This window comes from Rhinatrema bivittatum, chromosome 1 (genome assembly GCF_901001135.1).
Source record: "Rhinatrema bivittatum chromosome 1, aRhiBiv1.1, whole genome shotgun sequence".
Taxonomy (NCBI): Eukaryota; Metazoa; Chordata; class Amphibia; order Gymnophiona; family Rhinatrematidae; genus Rhinatrema; species Rhinatrema bivittatum.
The window spans coordinates 746,114,424-746,127,621 of NC_042615.1; positions in this window are offsets into that span (position 1 = coordinate 746,114,424).

The following is a 13,198-nucleotide window of genomic DNA, read 5'->3' on the forward strand; positions in this document are numbered from 1 at the left end:
TCCTCTTCTGCATACACTGTGCATGTGCAGGAGAAACAATGCAAGCTATTTAAAAGATCGGTTTACATATGCCATATCAAACAACCGACTTGGATGGGAGGCAAAATTAATTTAACCCTACTACAAGCAGAAAAAAGAATGAGTGCACATATATATGTCACAGAACTTGTACATGTAGGAATATCCTGAGCCCTGCTCTATAAAGATTTTAGCTTGGAGCATAAAACGGGAGGCAGGCATGCCTTAACAGGGCCATGTGTCAGTATTTACTGCAGCATTATGCATGAGAGATTGATTATCATGCCCACACTAATGACCATATCTATACCTTACAGAAAATAATTTAAAAACATGTGAAAAACACACTGCTCAGGGAGAATAGATGCATGTTTTATTGACTTTACGAAAGCTTTGATTCTGTCTGGCAACTTGGCCTCAACTTTAAACTACTACAGACTGGAATCAGGGAAAAATATATGATATAATTAAATCTGTGTTTATTTTATTTATTTATTTATTTATTTATTTATTTATTTTAACACTTTTTTATACCGGCATTCGTAGGACACATCATGTCAGTTTACAGTCAACTGAGAAAGGAAATTACAATGAACAAGGGAGGGGCTAACTGGGTAATATACAAAATACAAAGGAAGAGAGAGTCAACAGCAGAATTACAACTTTTTGCATTCAAGTTAGGGTTAAGTATGCAAAGGAACTTATATACAAATTAAACGAGGCATGTACACTTGAGAAATTGGCATGTGTGGGCTTATTTACAGTATGGGGAGGCAAGTGCACATATGTATAGTTAAAAGCTAGAGGGGGGGGAGAAAGTAGGGAGGGAGCAGGGGGAGAGGGGCGGGTGGGGTAAAGTGAAAAAGGGGTACAGTAAGGCACGGGTACTTTGAGGGAGGGGTTACTAGGGGGTGAGAGGGAGGGGTATTGGGGGGCTAGGAGTGCAAGGGAAGGAAGCAGGGGTAGAGTGAAAGGGGTACAGTAAAGCACGGGTACTTTGAGGGAGGGGTTGGACCCCATTGGGATCCCTACTAAGTAGTGTGGCCTAGTAGCACGCTTACGCTGTGTAGTGTAAAACAGAGGAATGTACCACCTTTCCCACAGCACCCTCATTGAAGGCTGCTGCAATGGTTGAATCCAGGTTCTATCTCATGCAGTGAACGCTAGTGTCTGTGTGGATTTCTGAGTTAAGTATGAGCGAGCAGGAGCTTTTTACCTCCTGTTCCTCATTACTTGATTTTATAGCCCCAAAACTGTGGTGAGGAGTCTAATCATTAAGAGAAAGATTTGTGCTCACTCACAGCCAGTGGCTAGACAGCTGTTTCTCAGTTTTGTGATTTTGATTTGGAAGGAAGCTTTGTCTGCCCTTCCTATGCACAGAGAAAGAGAACAGAAATAGAGAAACATAGAACATGAGGGCAGATAAAGACCATACAGCCCATCTGGTCCAACCATCCATAGAGGTTGCCTAAGATCTGGATGAAAGTCTCAGTTCCTCTAGGGACTTGCCGCTTCAGAGACAATCTTTTTACTTTTGGAAGTAAGGTGGCTTGTTTTAGTGGCTGAAGGATTCTCCAAGGTTTTTACAGACACTCCTGTGTCATTTAGCCAGAGAGATTTAGTGGCCCACCCAGCTTTAGACTTTAGATTTATTTAGTAACCATAAAACTAACTGTAAACTGCAGGCCTTGTTATTAAAATCACCACCGCACAAGTCTAATTGTGCATGCCAGCCAGCCAGATGTGCAGACATTCCACTATTAGGCCCAATTTGTTTTAATGTTCTTTATTGAAGAAAATGCAGACATGTATAAAAACAGGTTTGCTTTAATGTAAATGTATATAAAATCAAATAAATTGATGCAGTTTTCTGTTAATTTATGAGACTGAAGTATAAAAAACCCCCCTCATATTTTGACATTCTACCAAATTAGAACAATTAGCAGGCAAATGTTATTCATGGAGTTTGGAAAGATAAATCAAGCCATTTAGCCAAATAACTAAAAGTTATCTGGCTAAGAGGCAAGCTTTTTAATATTTGCCCACTTATCTGGCTAAATTATGGCCACAAAAGTCAATATCTGTATTCTGCCTCCGCAGTGAATGTGTATGGTTCTTTATTATGCTGCTGCTCAGTGTCATCTTGTGATATTGCACAGTTCAGATTCCCCGCAGGGTTATTAAGCTCCCTGCCAGTCAGACAAATATTTTGCATTCCTAACAAGAACCAATACCAAAGAAAGTAGTGCCGAAAAGGATTTTCATAGGGACATTAATCTAGAACATGACAAGCTAGTGCAAGGCACTATTTTACATGCACAGCAAAGAATTGAGAGTTTGAAAGAAACTATGTCTCAGGACCCCAACCTTTCCAAATGCTCTATATGGTCTTCAAAATCAGTGAAATCAGTCCGCTCAAATCTGTCCTCAGCAAAAGCAGCCATTATGAGGGCATGCACGGAAGAAGAAACTGCACGGGCACATGTCTCTTCTAGTAAACAAGAGGCTTCTATAGAGTTAGCCAGTGCTAGACTTGAAGAGGAATAATGCACCACCACTCCTGCTGCTGCACACAGGAAAGCTGAGTTAATGCTGAGCTAGAAATGCTGTATCAAGAGAGGAAAGTAGCTGCTGCAGAAGCCCAAGCTAAGAGGCTTAAAGTCGCTGCGAGACAGGACAGTGGAGAGATCCAGATTCATCAGCTTCTCTCAAAGGATCCTCTTCAGCACACTAGAAACTATGTCCCCTGCGTATAGCAACTCACTCTCACACCAGCAGTCAAGAGAAATCAATTCAATGCACACTCTACCATGCTTGTTAATCACCACCCCTGTGATCCACACACTCCTACGCTTACGGATGCACTACAACCTGCTCATGATCAAGGTATGCATGTCCAAAGACACACTCTACTTCAAGCCTACACCCTAGCATTCTGTTGGGTTCAAAACATGGCTGACAGTGAGTCATCATCAAGAATAATTGCCACATGACCTCCACAGGAACTAAATGCATGTGATCAACCTCACACTATCTCAATGCCTAGAACTGGCACAGTGAGAAACAAATATAACATATCAAACAATAGCATCCTGCAAGCACTTCATCACCTGAAAACTGAAGTGTCAGACAGGTCAGATCTGGCCAAATACATGGCCCATCATGAGCTTGTCAATTCAAGGCTCACTAAGGGCCTGAATTACTAAGGCTTTTCTCCCATTCTGTGTCTATGGGATACATTAGCAAATAAAGCCCTAAGTTTGATGACTCTCCTGAAAACTACAGAAAATGGCAATCTACATTCAAAAGTGTCATCAAAATCTGAACGTCGTCGCAAGAGAAAAAATGGACCTGTTAGTTATATGGCTGGGAACCGAGTCTTCAGAATTGTGAAGAGCTAAAATCAGTGCACAAAGATAATCCCAGTGGCATATCCACAGGTGGGCCATATACTTTGAGTTCAGGCCTATCCAATCAGGGTTGCCCAGCGGCCCAAGAAGAGAGGCTTTGTCACAGGACCACAGCGGACATAGAAACATAGAAACATAGAAATGATGGCAGAAGAAGACCAAACGGTCCATCCAGTCTGCCCAGCAAGTTTTGTACTTTTTTTTTTCTCATACTTATGTTACTCTTGGCTCTCAGTAACCTTTTGTTTCTATTTCCCTTCCACCCCCACCGTTAATGAGAGAGCAGTGTTAGAACTGCATCTAAGTGAAATATCTAGCTGAATTAGTTAGGGTAGGAACCTCCGCAATAAGCAAGCCACACCCACGCCCACCTGCCCACCCAGACTACATAATTCAGTCCTTGTTGGTTGTTGTCTGTATATAGATCCACCTTTCTTCATTTCCCCCTGCCGTTGAAGCAGAGAGTTATGCTGGATATGCATTGAAAGTGAAGTATCAGACTTTCACCCCTGCCGTTGAAGCAGAGAGCTATGCTGGATATGCGTGAAGTATCATGCCAGATGTCTACATCCAGTGGAGGAGCAGCAGCCAAGAGAAGGAAGAGGCCCACGAGGCTGCTGGTGCACCCCATTCCACTGGTGGCTGAGAAGAGGAGGATGCCTGGAAGCCAGGAAGTGTAGCAAGAGGTGTCCCCTAATTCATCTGTACCACCTGCTCCCCTCTCCACAACAAATATGAGGAAAGAGGACCTAAACAGACAATGCCTTGTGAAAAGCATGCCTGAGAAACCCCCCAAAACAGTGTAAAGGACCAGTTCCAGCCATTTGGTCCAGATCCACCTTAAGACAGAGCATTATGGGTACCGTGTGGCACCCAGAGCAGGATACATAACCTAGGTTCATGGAAAGCAGAGAGACTCAGGAACTCCAGAAGAAGACAGTAACCATGAGTAGAAAGGGGAGGCAGCCCCTGGAAAGTAAGATTTGTTCAATGTATTATGTTGTGAGTGCTATGTGAATGCTGAAGATTTAGAGCACTGAAAAAAAGATTTAAAGCACTGTAAATAAAAAGCATTGAGAAAAGCCTTGACCACATGTGTTGTGCCACAGCCCAATAGACAAAAAATCCTCACCCTCTAAGAAATGCCATGGCTTTAGGGAAAATAGTCTTAAAAACTTGCTTAAAGTGTATGGAATCTGTTACAGATGCTGCTCCTCAATAAGCCATCTCTCTAAAAACTGTAAAGCAGTCATTAAGTGTGCCAAGTGTAATCATGGCAGACATCCACCTAGATGCTGCAAGCCTAAATTCCCAGAATGCTGCAACTCCAATGTTGAATAAGAGTGGGGAAAACAGTATATAAGAGACAGTGTACCTAAAGTCACACCCAAATGCACTGAAGTTCGTGGAGAATTCCATGATAGAAGGTCCTGTTCTAAGATATGCCTAGCTACAATACACATATGAACACAAGAACATAAGAAATTGCCATGCTGGGTCAGACCAAGGGTCCATCAAGTCCAGCATCCTGTTTCCAACAGAGGCCAAACCAGGCCACAAGAACCTGGCAATTACCCAAACACCAAGAAGATCCCATGCTACTGATGCAATTAATAGCAGTGGTTATTCCCTAAGTATACTTGATTATGTTATGATCCTGCCCGCAGACCCTATCCCACGGACAGGCCCCTCACCTTTACTCCATGCAGTCAGCATGCTGAAGTCTTCGTCGCGGCCCGGACTTCCGCCAAGCAGCGCTTCCTCCGGTCTTCACAGCCTGCTGCTTGTCCCTTCCTGCGCGGCTGGAGCCGCGTCGTCGATTCCTCCCTCCTTCGTGGCCCGAATGCCGTCGCCGGAGTCCCTCCTCAGTGGCAGGGAGCCGCCGCCGCCTCCTCCTCTTCATCAGGAATGTATTCCAGCCTCAGCGTGGCTCCTCTTCGCGGCAGGAGCCGCCTCCAGCCTTCTCTCTTTTCCTCCACGCTGTTGCAAGCTCTGTCACCTACCTTCAGGCCTCCTTCTAGGGGCTGGCTACGCAGCTTTCTTCCATTCTTAAAGGGCCAGGAAGCACTCCTGTGTCCTCCAGATGACGTCTTCAGGGCTCTTCCAGCTCCTGCCCTATAAAAGGCTCTGCTTCAGTTCCTCGGAGCCTTCAGATGGAGTTACACCCTCCATGGAGCTTCTCCTTCATCCATGGAGTTCCACTGCTTCCAATGTGGTTCATCTTGCTGCTCCTGTTCGTAAGACTTCATGTTCCATGTTTTCTTGTTCTTGATGTCTTCGTCCGATGCTCCAGCTTTCATCCCTCGTCGGATCCTCCTCATGGTATGTTCCAGCCCTTGGTTTCCCTTCCCGTAAGCCTCGGGGTTCCTCATCCATACCCAGATGTCCCAGATGTTCCTGATGCCCAGATGTCCTGATATCCAGATGTCCTCTGGTTCAAGTGATCCAGGTGTCCAGGTGTCCAGACGTCCTTCATCCTGATGTCTGTAGTCTTCTTCTCTACGACTCTCTCACCTCTACTCATCCTGTAGTTCTCTCTTCCTCATCCATCTGTCCAGATGTCCAAAGACCCTGACATCTTCTCGTTCTGATATCCAGATGTCCAGGTGTCCAGATGTCCAGATGACCTGCGCTTGAGGCTTCCCCTCCTTCTTCTCCTTATCTCAATCCAGGAGTATCTGCCAGCAGCCTTGCCGTCCCCCGGACTTCACCTCCAGTCATCCATATCAGAAGCATTCGGCATCCCCGGTATCAATCTTCAGGTGACCGAAATCGTCTCCGGTTGGACTTCTCTCAAGTGCTGCTAGGACTCTCTTCTCCACTATTTGCTCATCCCGCTCTCTGCATGGTCCTTGACCAGCCTTCCAAGTGTGTAGGGTGCGCAGTGGGACAGGGTGGTCCGTGACCAGTCCATGCTGGGCTGTGTAGGGCACCTGAGGGACAGCATTCTCCCAAGCTTCCGAGTGTCTCATCTCGTCCAAGTCTTCAAGAATATCATCTCGTCCAAGTCTTCAAGAGTATCATCTTGTCCTAGTCTTCAAGAGTATCATCTTGTCCAAGTTTCCAACTCTTCGAGAGTCTCGTCTTGTCTCGTCCAGTCCAGGAGTCCTCTTCTCGTCCAAGTTCCATGAGTCTTCGTTCCCCTATGCACTCTGACTCTTTGACTTTCAAGGGTCCAGAATATCCTACTCCGGTACCTTGCCTCAGAGTTTCCAGCCCTCTGTCTTCTCTAGTACATGTTGGTTCAACAGTGGGTTGACCCACTTCGTCCTCCTCCTGTGTCCTTGCTCTGCCCATGCCTGTACTTGTTTACCTCCCTCGGGATGTGTCTTGGGGCTCCTCCCTGAGCCACCTCAGGCCCAAGGGCTCACTATCTCTCAGGAGCAAGCGATCGCGCCTCTTTGCGCTTCCCATGGCTCACTGGGCGCATTCATAACAGAAGCCGAAGGCCATGAGCTTGGTGAGCCAGTTCCTGTAATGGGCTCAAAATTTTCTGGACAAACTTTTAAAATTTTTGTCTGGTCTAACTTTTACCAGAAACGTTTTTAACAAAATTTTCTGGATAAATTATTTCAATGTGTTTGGCCTAATTTTCTCCAGAGACTTTTTTATAAATTTACTGGACTAATTTTTTAAAATGTTTCTGGCCAAAAGTTTTTCAGAAATTTTTCTCAAGTTTGCTGGACTTATTTTACTTGTTTTTCTAACAAACGTTTTATGAACTCTTGTTCCTTATATTAAGCAGGAGATTTTTTTGAATTGTGTACTAACTCACTTGTCTCTTTTCAGTACATCTGGTTTCCTACAACCTGCAGAAGGCGCCTGCATTCAGATCTTCTTCATTTCCCTCCAGTCCTGGAACCTTCTCGACCAGCAGGAGGCACCTGCAATGTTCCAAAGACCATCTTCGTTCCTTCCCACTGCGATGTTCGTTCTCCCTGGGTTTCACACGACCTGCAGGAGGCGCCTGCACCCAGACTTCCACATCCAGTACCAACTTTGACACTTCTATCAGCTAACTTCTAGAGGATTTCTCACCAGAGTATACTCCACAGCACTCCAGATTCCTGGGTTTTTCACAACCTGCAAGAGGCGCCTGCTCCCAGGTTTCCACCTCCAGTATCAACTTTGACTTCTCGTCAATTACCTCCATGCTTCAAAGAGTATACCCTACAGCAACTCCAGGTTTTCAGAGTTAAAACGACCTGCAGGAGGCACCTGCACCCTAAAACCTGATTCCGCTTCCTCTTGCTCACCTCGCTCCTTTGCGGAGTAATTTCTAGCCAAACCTTTCTTCAAGTTTGAAGTTCACCACAGAACTTCTCATCTCCTTGATTTCTACTCGGCTAGTTCACCTTGGAGCCAGCTTTTGATCCTGCGTTACTCCATAATAGTGGAAAATTCTACCTTTTCTCCATCGCAAGCTACTATACCAGTATTCTGTGGTTCCTTGTGTGTCAAGACAAGTTGCTACAATCCAGTGTTCACTGTCTTTTCCTCCAGCATCCTTTCCTGTAGCGCCCTGAGCTGGTAAATCTGAACTGGACTTTATGAATTTGCTACATCCGCTCTTCTGCTATCCATCCGCTGCTAAGTAAAGGACTATAAATGCCATCCTGGCCTACCCAAATGCCTATCTGGAAATTAACATGCTCAATCAATATCCTGCCTGAAAACCCATAGTGATATCTGTTGGCTTTCACGTTCCTTTTGAACTGCTTCTTTTCCATACCGAAGCCTGCATCACTATACGTAACTTTCCTGTGAGACATTTTTCTCCCTTCACAGAGGAGTCGCTATTACTGCTCACCCTCTTAAAAGAATTGGGACTGGTAACTTTGAGCTTTCTTCCACTTGACTTTTTCACTTGTGCCATCCTTTCAGCAAAGGATCTTCATACCGCTATGACAAGCTTTTCACCTTTGGTACCACATTCTTTGGACTATCTTGTGCTTCATCAAGTGCTCTGGCTCATAGCTCAGATAGCCGCTCCTCGGGGGCCTGAGTGCACTCTCTTCAGAGGTGTTTCCTGTCCTTCTACTTTCCTTGGAAAGTGCCAACACCTTTCACCAGAGACTGCTTATGCCTCCCGTTTTCACGGGCAGCGCCAACCTTACAACAGAGACTGTCTATGCTTCCCCGCGCCTCGGGGCAGTGTTGATATTACTTGGACTTTCCTTATTGTATTCCTGTGTTTACATCAGGTCGTCAACATGTTGCTTCGTCCTTTCTTCAACTCCTCGCAACATTGAAGACCTGTGTTCGCATCTCCAGTATTCCCACCTGGTATCGGAATTGCCTTTCACACCCTGCCAGTAAAAGGCCGGGGGGGGGGGCTTTGAGGGGGGTACTGTTATGATCCTGCCTGCACATCCCATCCCGTGCGGGATGCAGTCCTCTTCTCTACGACACTGTGATCTCTACTCATCCAGTAGTTCTCTCTTCCTCATCCATCTGTCCAGATGTCCAGAGACCCTGGTCCAGTTGTCTTCTTGTTCTGAGATCCAGATGTCCAGATGTCCAGATGACCTGCACTTGAGGCTTCCCTTCCTGAATACCTTCTTCTTTCTCTCCTTATCTCTATCCATAAGTATCCGCCAGCAGCCTTCCATCCCCCAGACTTCACCTCCAGTTGTCCTTCTCGGAAGCGTCCAGCATCCTCGGTATCAGTCTTCAGGTGACCAGAATCGTCTCCGATTGTACTTCTCTCAAGTGCTGCCCAGGACTCTCTTCTCCATTCTATGCTCGTCCCACTCTCCGCATGGTCCGCAACCAGCCTTCCAGGTTGTATATGGCGTACAGTGGGACAAAGTGGTCCGTGACCAGTCCACGCTAGGCTGTGTAGGGTGCCGTGAGGGACAGCACTCTCCCAAGCTTCCGAATATCTCATCTCGTCCAAGACCTCAAGAATATGCCATTGTTCAAGTCTTAAAGAGTATTGTTGTATCCAAGTCTCCAAGAGTATCGTTTTGTTCAAGTCTCCATGTCTTCAAGAGTCTCGTCTTGTCCAGTCCAGGAGTCCTCTTCTCGTCCAAGTTCAAGGAATCTTCCTTCCCCTATATACTCTGACTCTTTGACTCTCATGGATCCGGAATCTCCTACTCCAGTACCTTGCCTCAGACTTTCCAGCCCTCTGCCTCTCTAATATGTGTTGGTTCAACAGAGGGGTGACCCACTTTGTCCTCCTCCTGTGTTCTTGCTCCGCCCATGCCTGTACTTGCTCACCTCCCTTGGGCTCCTCCCTGAGCCACCTCAGGCCCAAGGGCTCACCTTCTCTCAGGAGTAAGTGATTGCACCTCTATGCCCTTCCTAGGACTCACTGGGCGTGTCCGTAACAGATTAATAGCAGTTAATGAACTTCTCCTCCAAGAACTTATCAAAACCTTTTTTGAACCTAGCTACACAAACTGAATTAACCACATCCTCTGGCAACAAATTCCACAGCATCTTCTGCCTTTGGATCCTGATGCTCACATCTTCTCCTTGGCCTAGATGTCCTAGGTCTGGTCTACACAATGTTCATCAGTTGCACAATGGTCCATGCAATGTCCCCTATGTTCATCACCTCAACCTAGCATGAGTGATAGGTGACATTTGTATAGAAAAAATATGTAAACCAGACAGTCTTAATATCTTCATCACTAATGTATCGGAGGATGACACACTTCCTTATGCACACCATGCCCAAAACAATTCTTTGTCAGAAAGATTTCTATCCATAAACGGCAATCAAGTCATCATTCTCAAACCTGTGTAGAAATCCTCATCAAAAGCTTGGGGGATCATCTGGGAAACACAGTGTTCCAAACTACAAAGGATGAAGACAAACCTGCCCTCTCTATGGAGGACAAGGAGTTCCTGAAGATAACAGGCAAGAAACTCTTCAAAGATGAGTCATAAATCTGGGTGGCTTCTTTCCTATTCTGAACACCAAGACATCAGCTTCCCAACAACAGGCCCTTTTATGTCTTACCTCACTATTTCAGAGCCACAGACAATGAATCACTTTGTGATCTTTATGAAAAACATGTTCAATAATGGTCACACAGAGACAGCTCCACCTCTCAAGGAATGTCAGACAGCAGTGAGCAGAAGGTGTAAGGCAGAGTTCCATAGTTTGTTGCAGTGGTTCAGACATAGATCTTGTGGCAAAAACTGGAAAAATCTGAAGCACATTGGCAAACATTTTCATCTTTCATATTATAAAAATTAAGTAATTTTCCAACCTTGTTTGGGTCTGTATAATTCATTTTTTTTAATTGGGTGAGGAAAAGGGATCTTAAGTATTAATACAGGAAGGAGATCTCAGGGATGGGCAGAAGAGATCTTAGGGATGGGCAGAAGAGAAACGGAGTGTGAGAGGATCAGGGATGGGGAGAAGAAAGAATGAGGACTAGAAATGGAGTGAGGAGAAGGTGAAAGGACTGGGGATAGGAAGGAGGAGTATGAGAAGGAAAGAGGACTGGGGATGGGGGGAGGAGAGGTAGAAAGGACTGGGGGTGGGGAGGATGAGAGATGGGGAAGATCAAGGAAAGGGGAAAATCAGGAATTGGGGATGGAAGGAAAAGAGGAGTGGAGGGAGCTTCTGGGATTGAGAAAGGGTGAAAAGGAGTAGGAATATTGGGTGGGGGGTGGGGGGTTCCAGGATCAGGAGAGAAGGAAGAGGAAAGAAGGGAGAATCCAGGATCTGGGGGATAGAATCCGAGATCAAGGTAGAGAAAATCTGAATTGCAGTGGGTGGGGGAGGGAGGAAGGAGAGGAGAGGAGGTAGGAATTCATTCTATTCTCTGGTCCTGCTCCCCCTTACAACTTCTCTCTAACTTCTCAATCTGGCACATACACACACACACACACAGAAACCAGCACCATCTCTTCTCTCTCATACACACACACAAACACACATACACACACACACACATACACACACATATGCACTTCCCCCTTTCCCTCATCTGATCTACTCTCATCCATCAGCCTCTCTTCTCACCTCCAATGATCCCCATTCAGCCCCTTCTAATCTTACCATGATAATCCCCCTTTGCTCTCTGTGCTCCAGACTCACACTCCTCCCATTTTGTTCCCTGCATGCTGCCTGGGAAGGGAGGGCCTGGTTAAGGAACAGAGGCTGTGAGATTCGGCAAGCTGGAAGGCAGTAAATTTTCTGCCAGCCTGCTGCCCCCACCCCACCCCCCAAGCTTTTCCACTCTAAGCACTAGGGGTGTGAATCGTGTGATCGATCGTCTTAACGATTGATTTTGGCTGGGGGGGGAGGGAAATCTTATCGCTGTGTCTTTTTTTTTTTTTTTTAAATCGTTAAAAATCGTAAATCGGGGGAGGGCGGGAAAACCGGCACACCAAAAAACCCTAAAACCCACCCGAACCTTTAAAACAAATCCCCCACCCTCCCGAACCCCCGCAAAATGTTTAAATTACCTGGGGTCCAGTGGGGGGGTCCCGACGCGATCTCCCTCTCTGGCCACGACTGCGTTGAGAGAAATGGTGCCGGTGGCCCTTTGTCCTTATCATGTGACAGGGCAAAGGTAGCGCCGGCGCCATTTTGGTTCCTGGTTCCTGGTTCCCGACGTCACGCATCCAGGAGATCGCCCCCGCTGGACCCCCAGGGACTTTTGGCCAGCTTGGGGGGGCCTCCTGACCCCCACAAGACTTGCCAAAAGTCCAGCGGGGGTCCGGGAGCGACCTCCTGCCGCGAGCCATATTGCCAATCTTCAAAATGGCGCCGGCGCTACCTTTGCCCTCACTATGTCATACGGGCGACCGCTGGACTTTTGGCAAGTCTTGTGGGGGTCAGGAGGCCCCCCCCAAGCTGGCCAAAAGTCCATGGGGGTCCAGCAGGGGTCCGGGAGCGATCTCCTGGACGCGTGACGTCAGGAACCAGGAACCAAAATGGCGCCGGCGCTACCTTTGCCCTGTCACATGATAAGGGCAAAGGGCCACTGGCGCCATTTCTCTCAACGCATTTTCAAAAACAAGTAGAATCACTTATTTCACAAATTTAGATGCATCGTAACTTTTCCAATTTGCATTAATCTTAAACTATACATTGTTAGTTCTATCGTAAGGAAATAATTCAGAAGGATTAGCAGAATTAATAAGAGCAATTCATAAAGGAAATAGAATAACAGGATCATCCCTGCTACCTATAACAATTGAATTTTGAGAAATCTACAAGCTTACATTGATAGCATCAAATACCTTCACAGCAAATTATTGGGTGTGGGAGTCAAGGAAAACACATAACTGCGAAATTTCAAAGAAAACATATTTTCGATTTTGATAAACAATTTCACACTTACAAGGAAATTTTAAAGTCATTTTCCCACCTATAGCTTCTATCTCAGATCTTAAATTTATAAACTTCCTTCTCCTCTCCTGAATTACTCTGGAAAAATCTGGATAAATCCAAACTTTTGCCCCGTGAAACAGCAATAATCTATTTCTCATATACAGTCTAAAAACTGTCTCTCTATCTGAGGCAAAAGTAAATGAAATATGTAAAGTAGCCCTATTCTTTATCGCTGTTTCAACGCTAGCTTTAATAACATCAGTCAAATTTAACTGTTCTTCACTAGCTTCCTTCTCAATTGGTAATTTTGTTTTAGATGTAACATAATAAATCTTATCGCAAAAATCGATTCACGGCAGCAGATCGCTCCCGGACCCCCAGGGACTTTTGGCCAGCTTGGGGAGGGGGCTCCTGACCCCCACAAGACTTGCCAAAAGTCCAGCGGGGGTCTGGAACGACCTCCTGC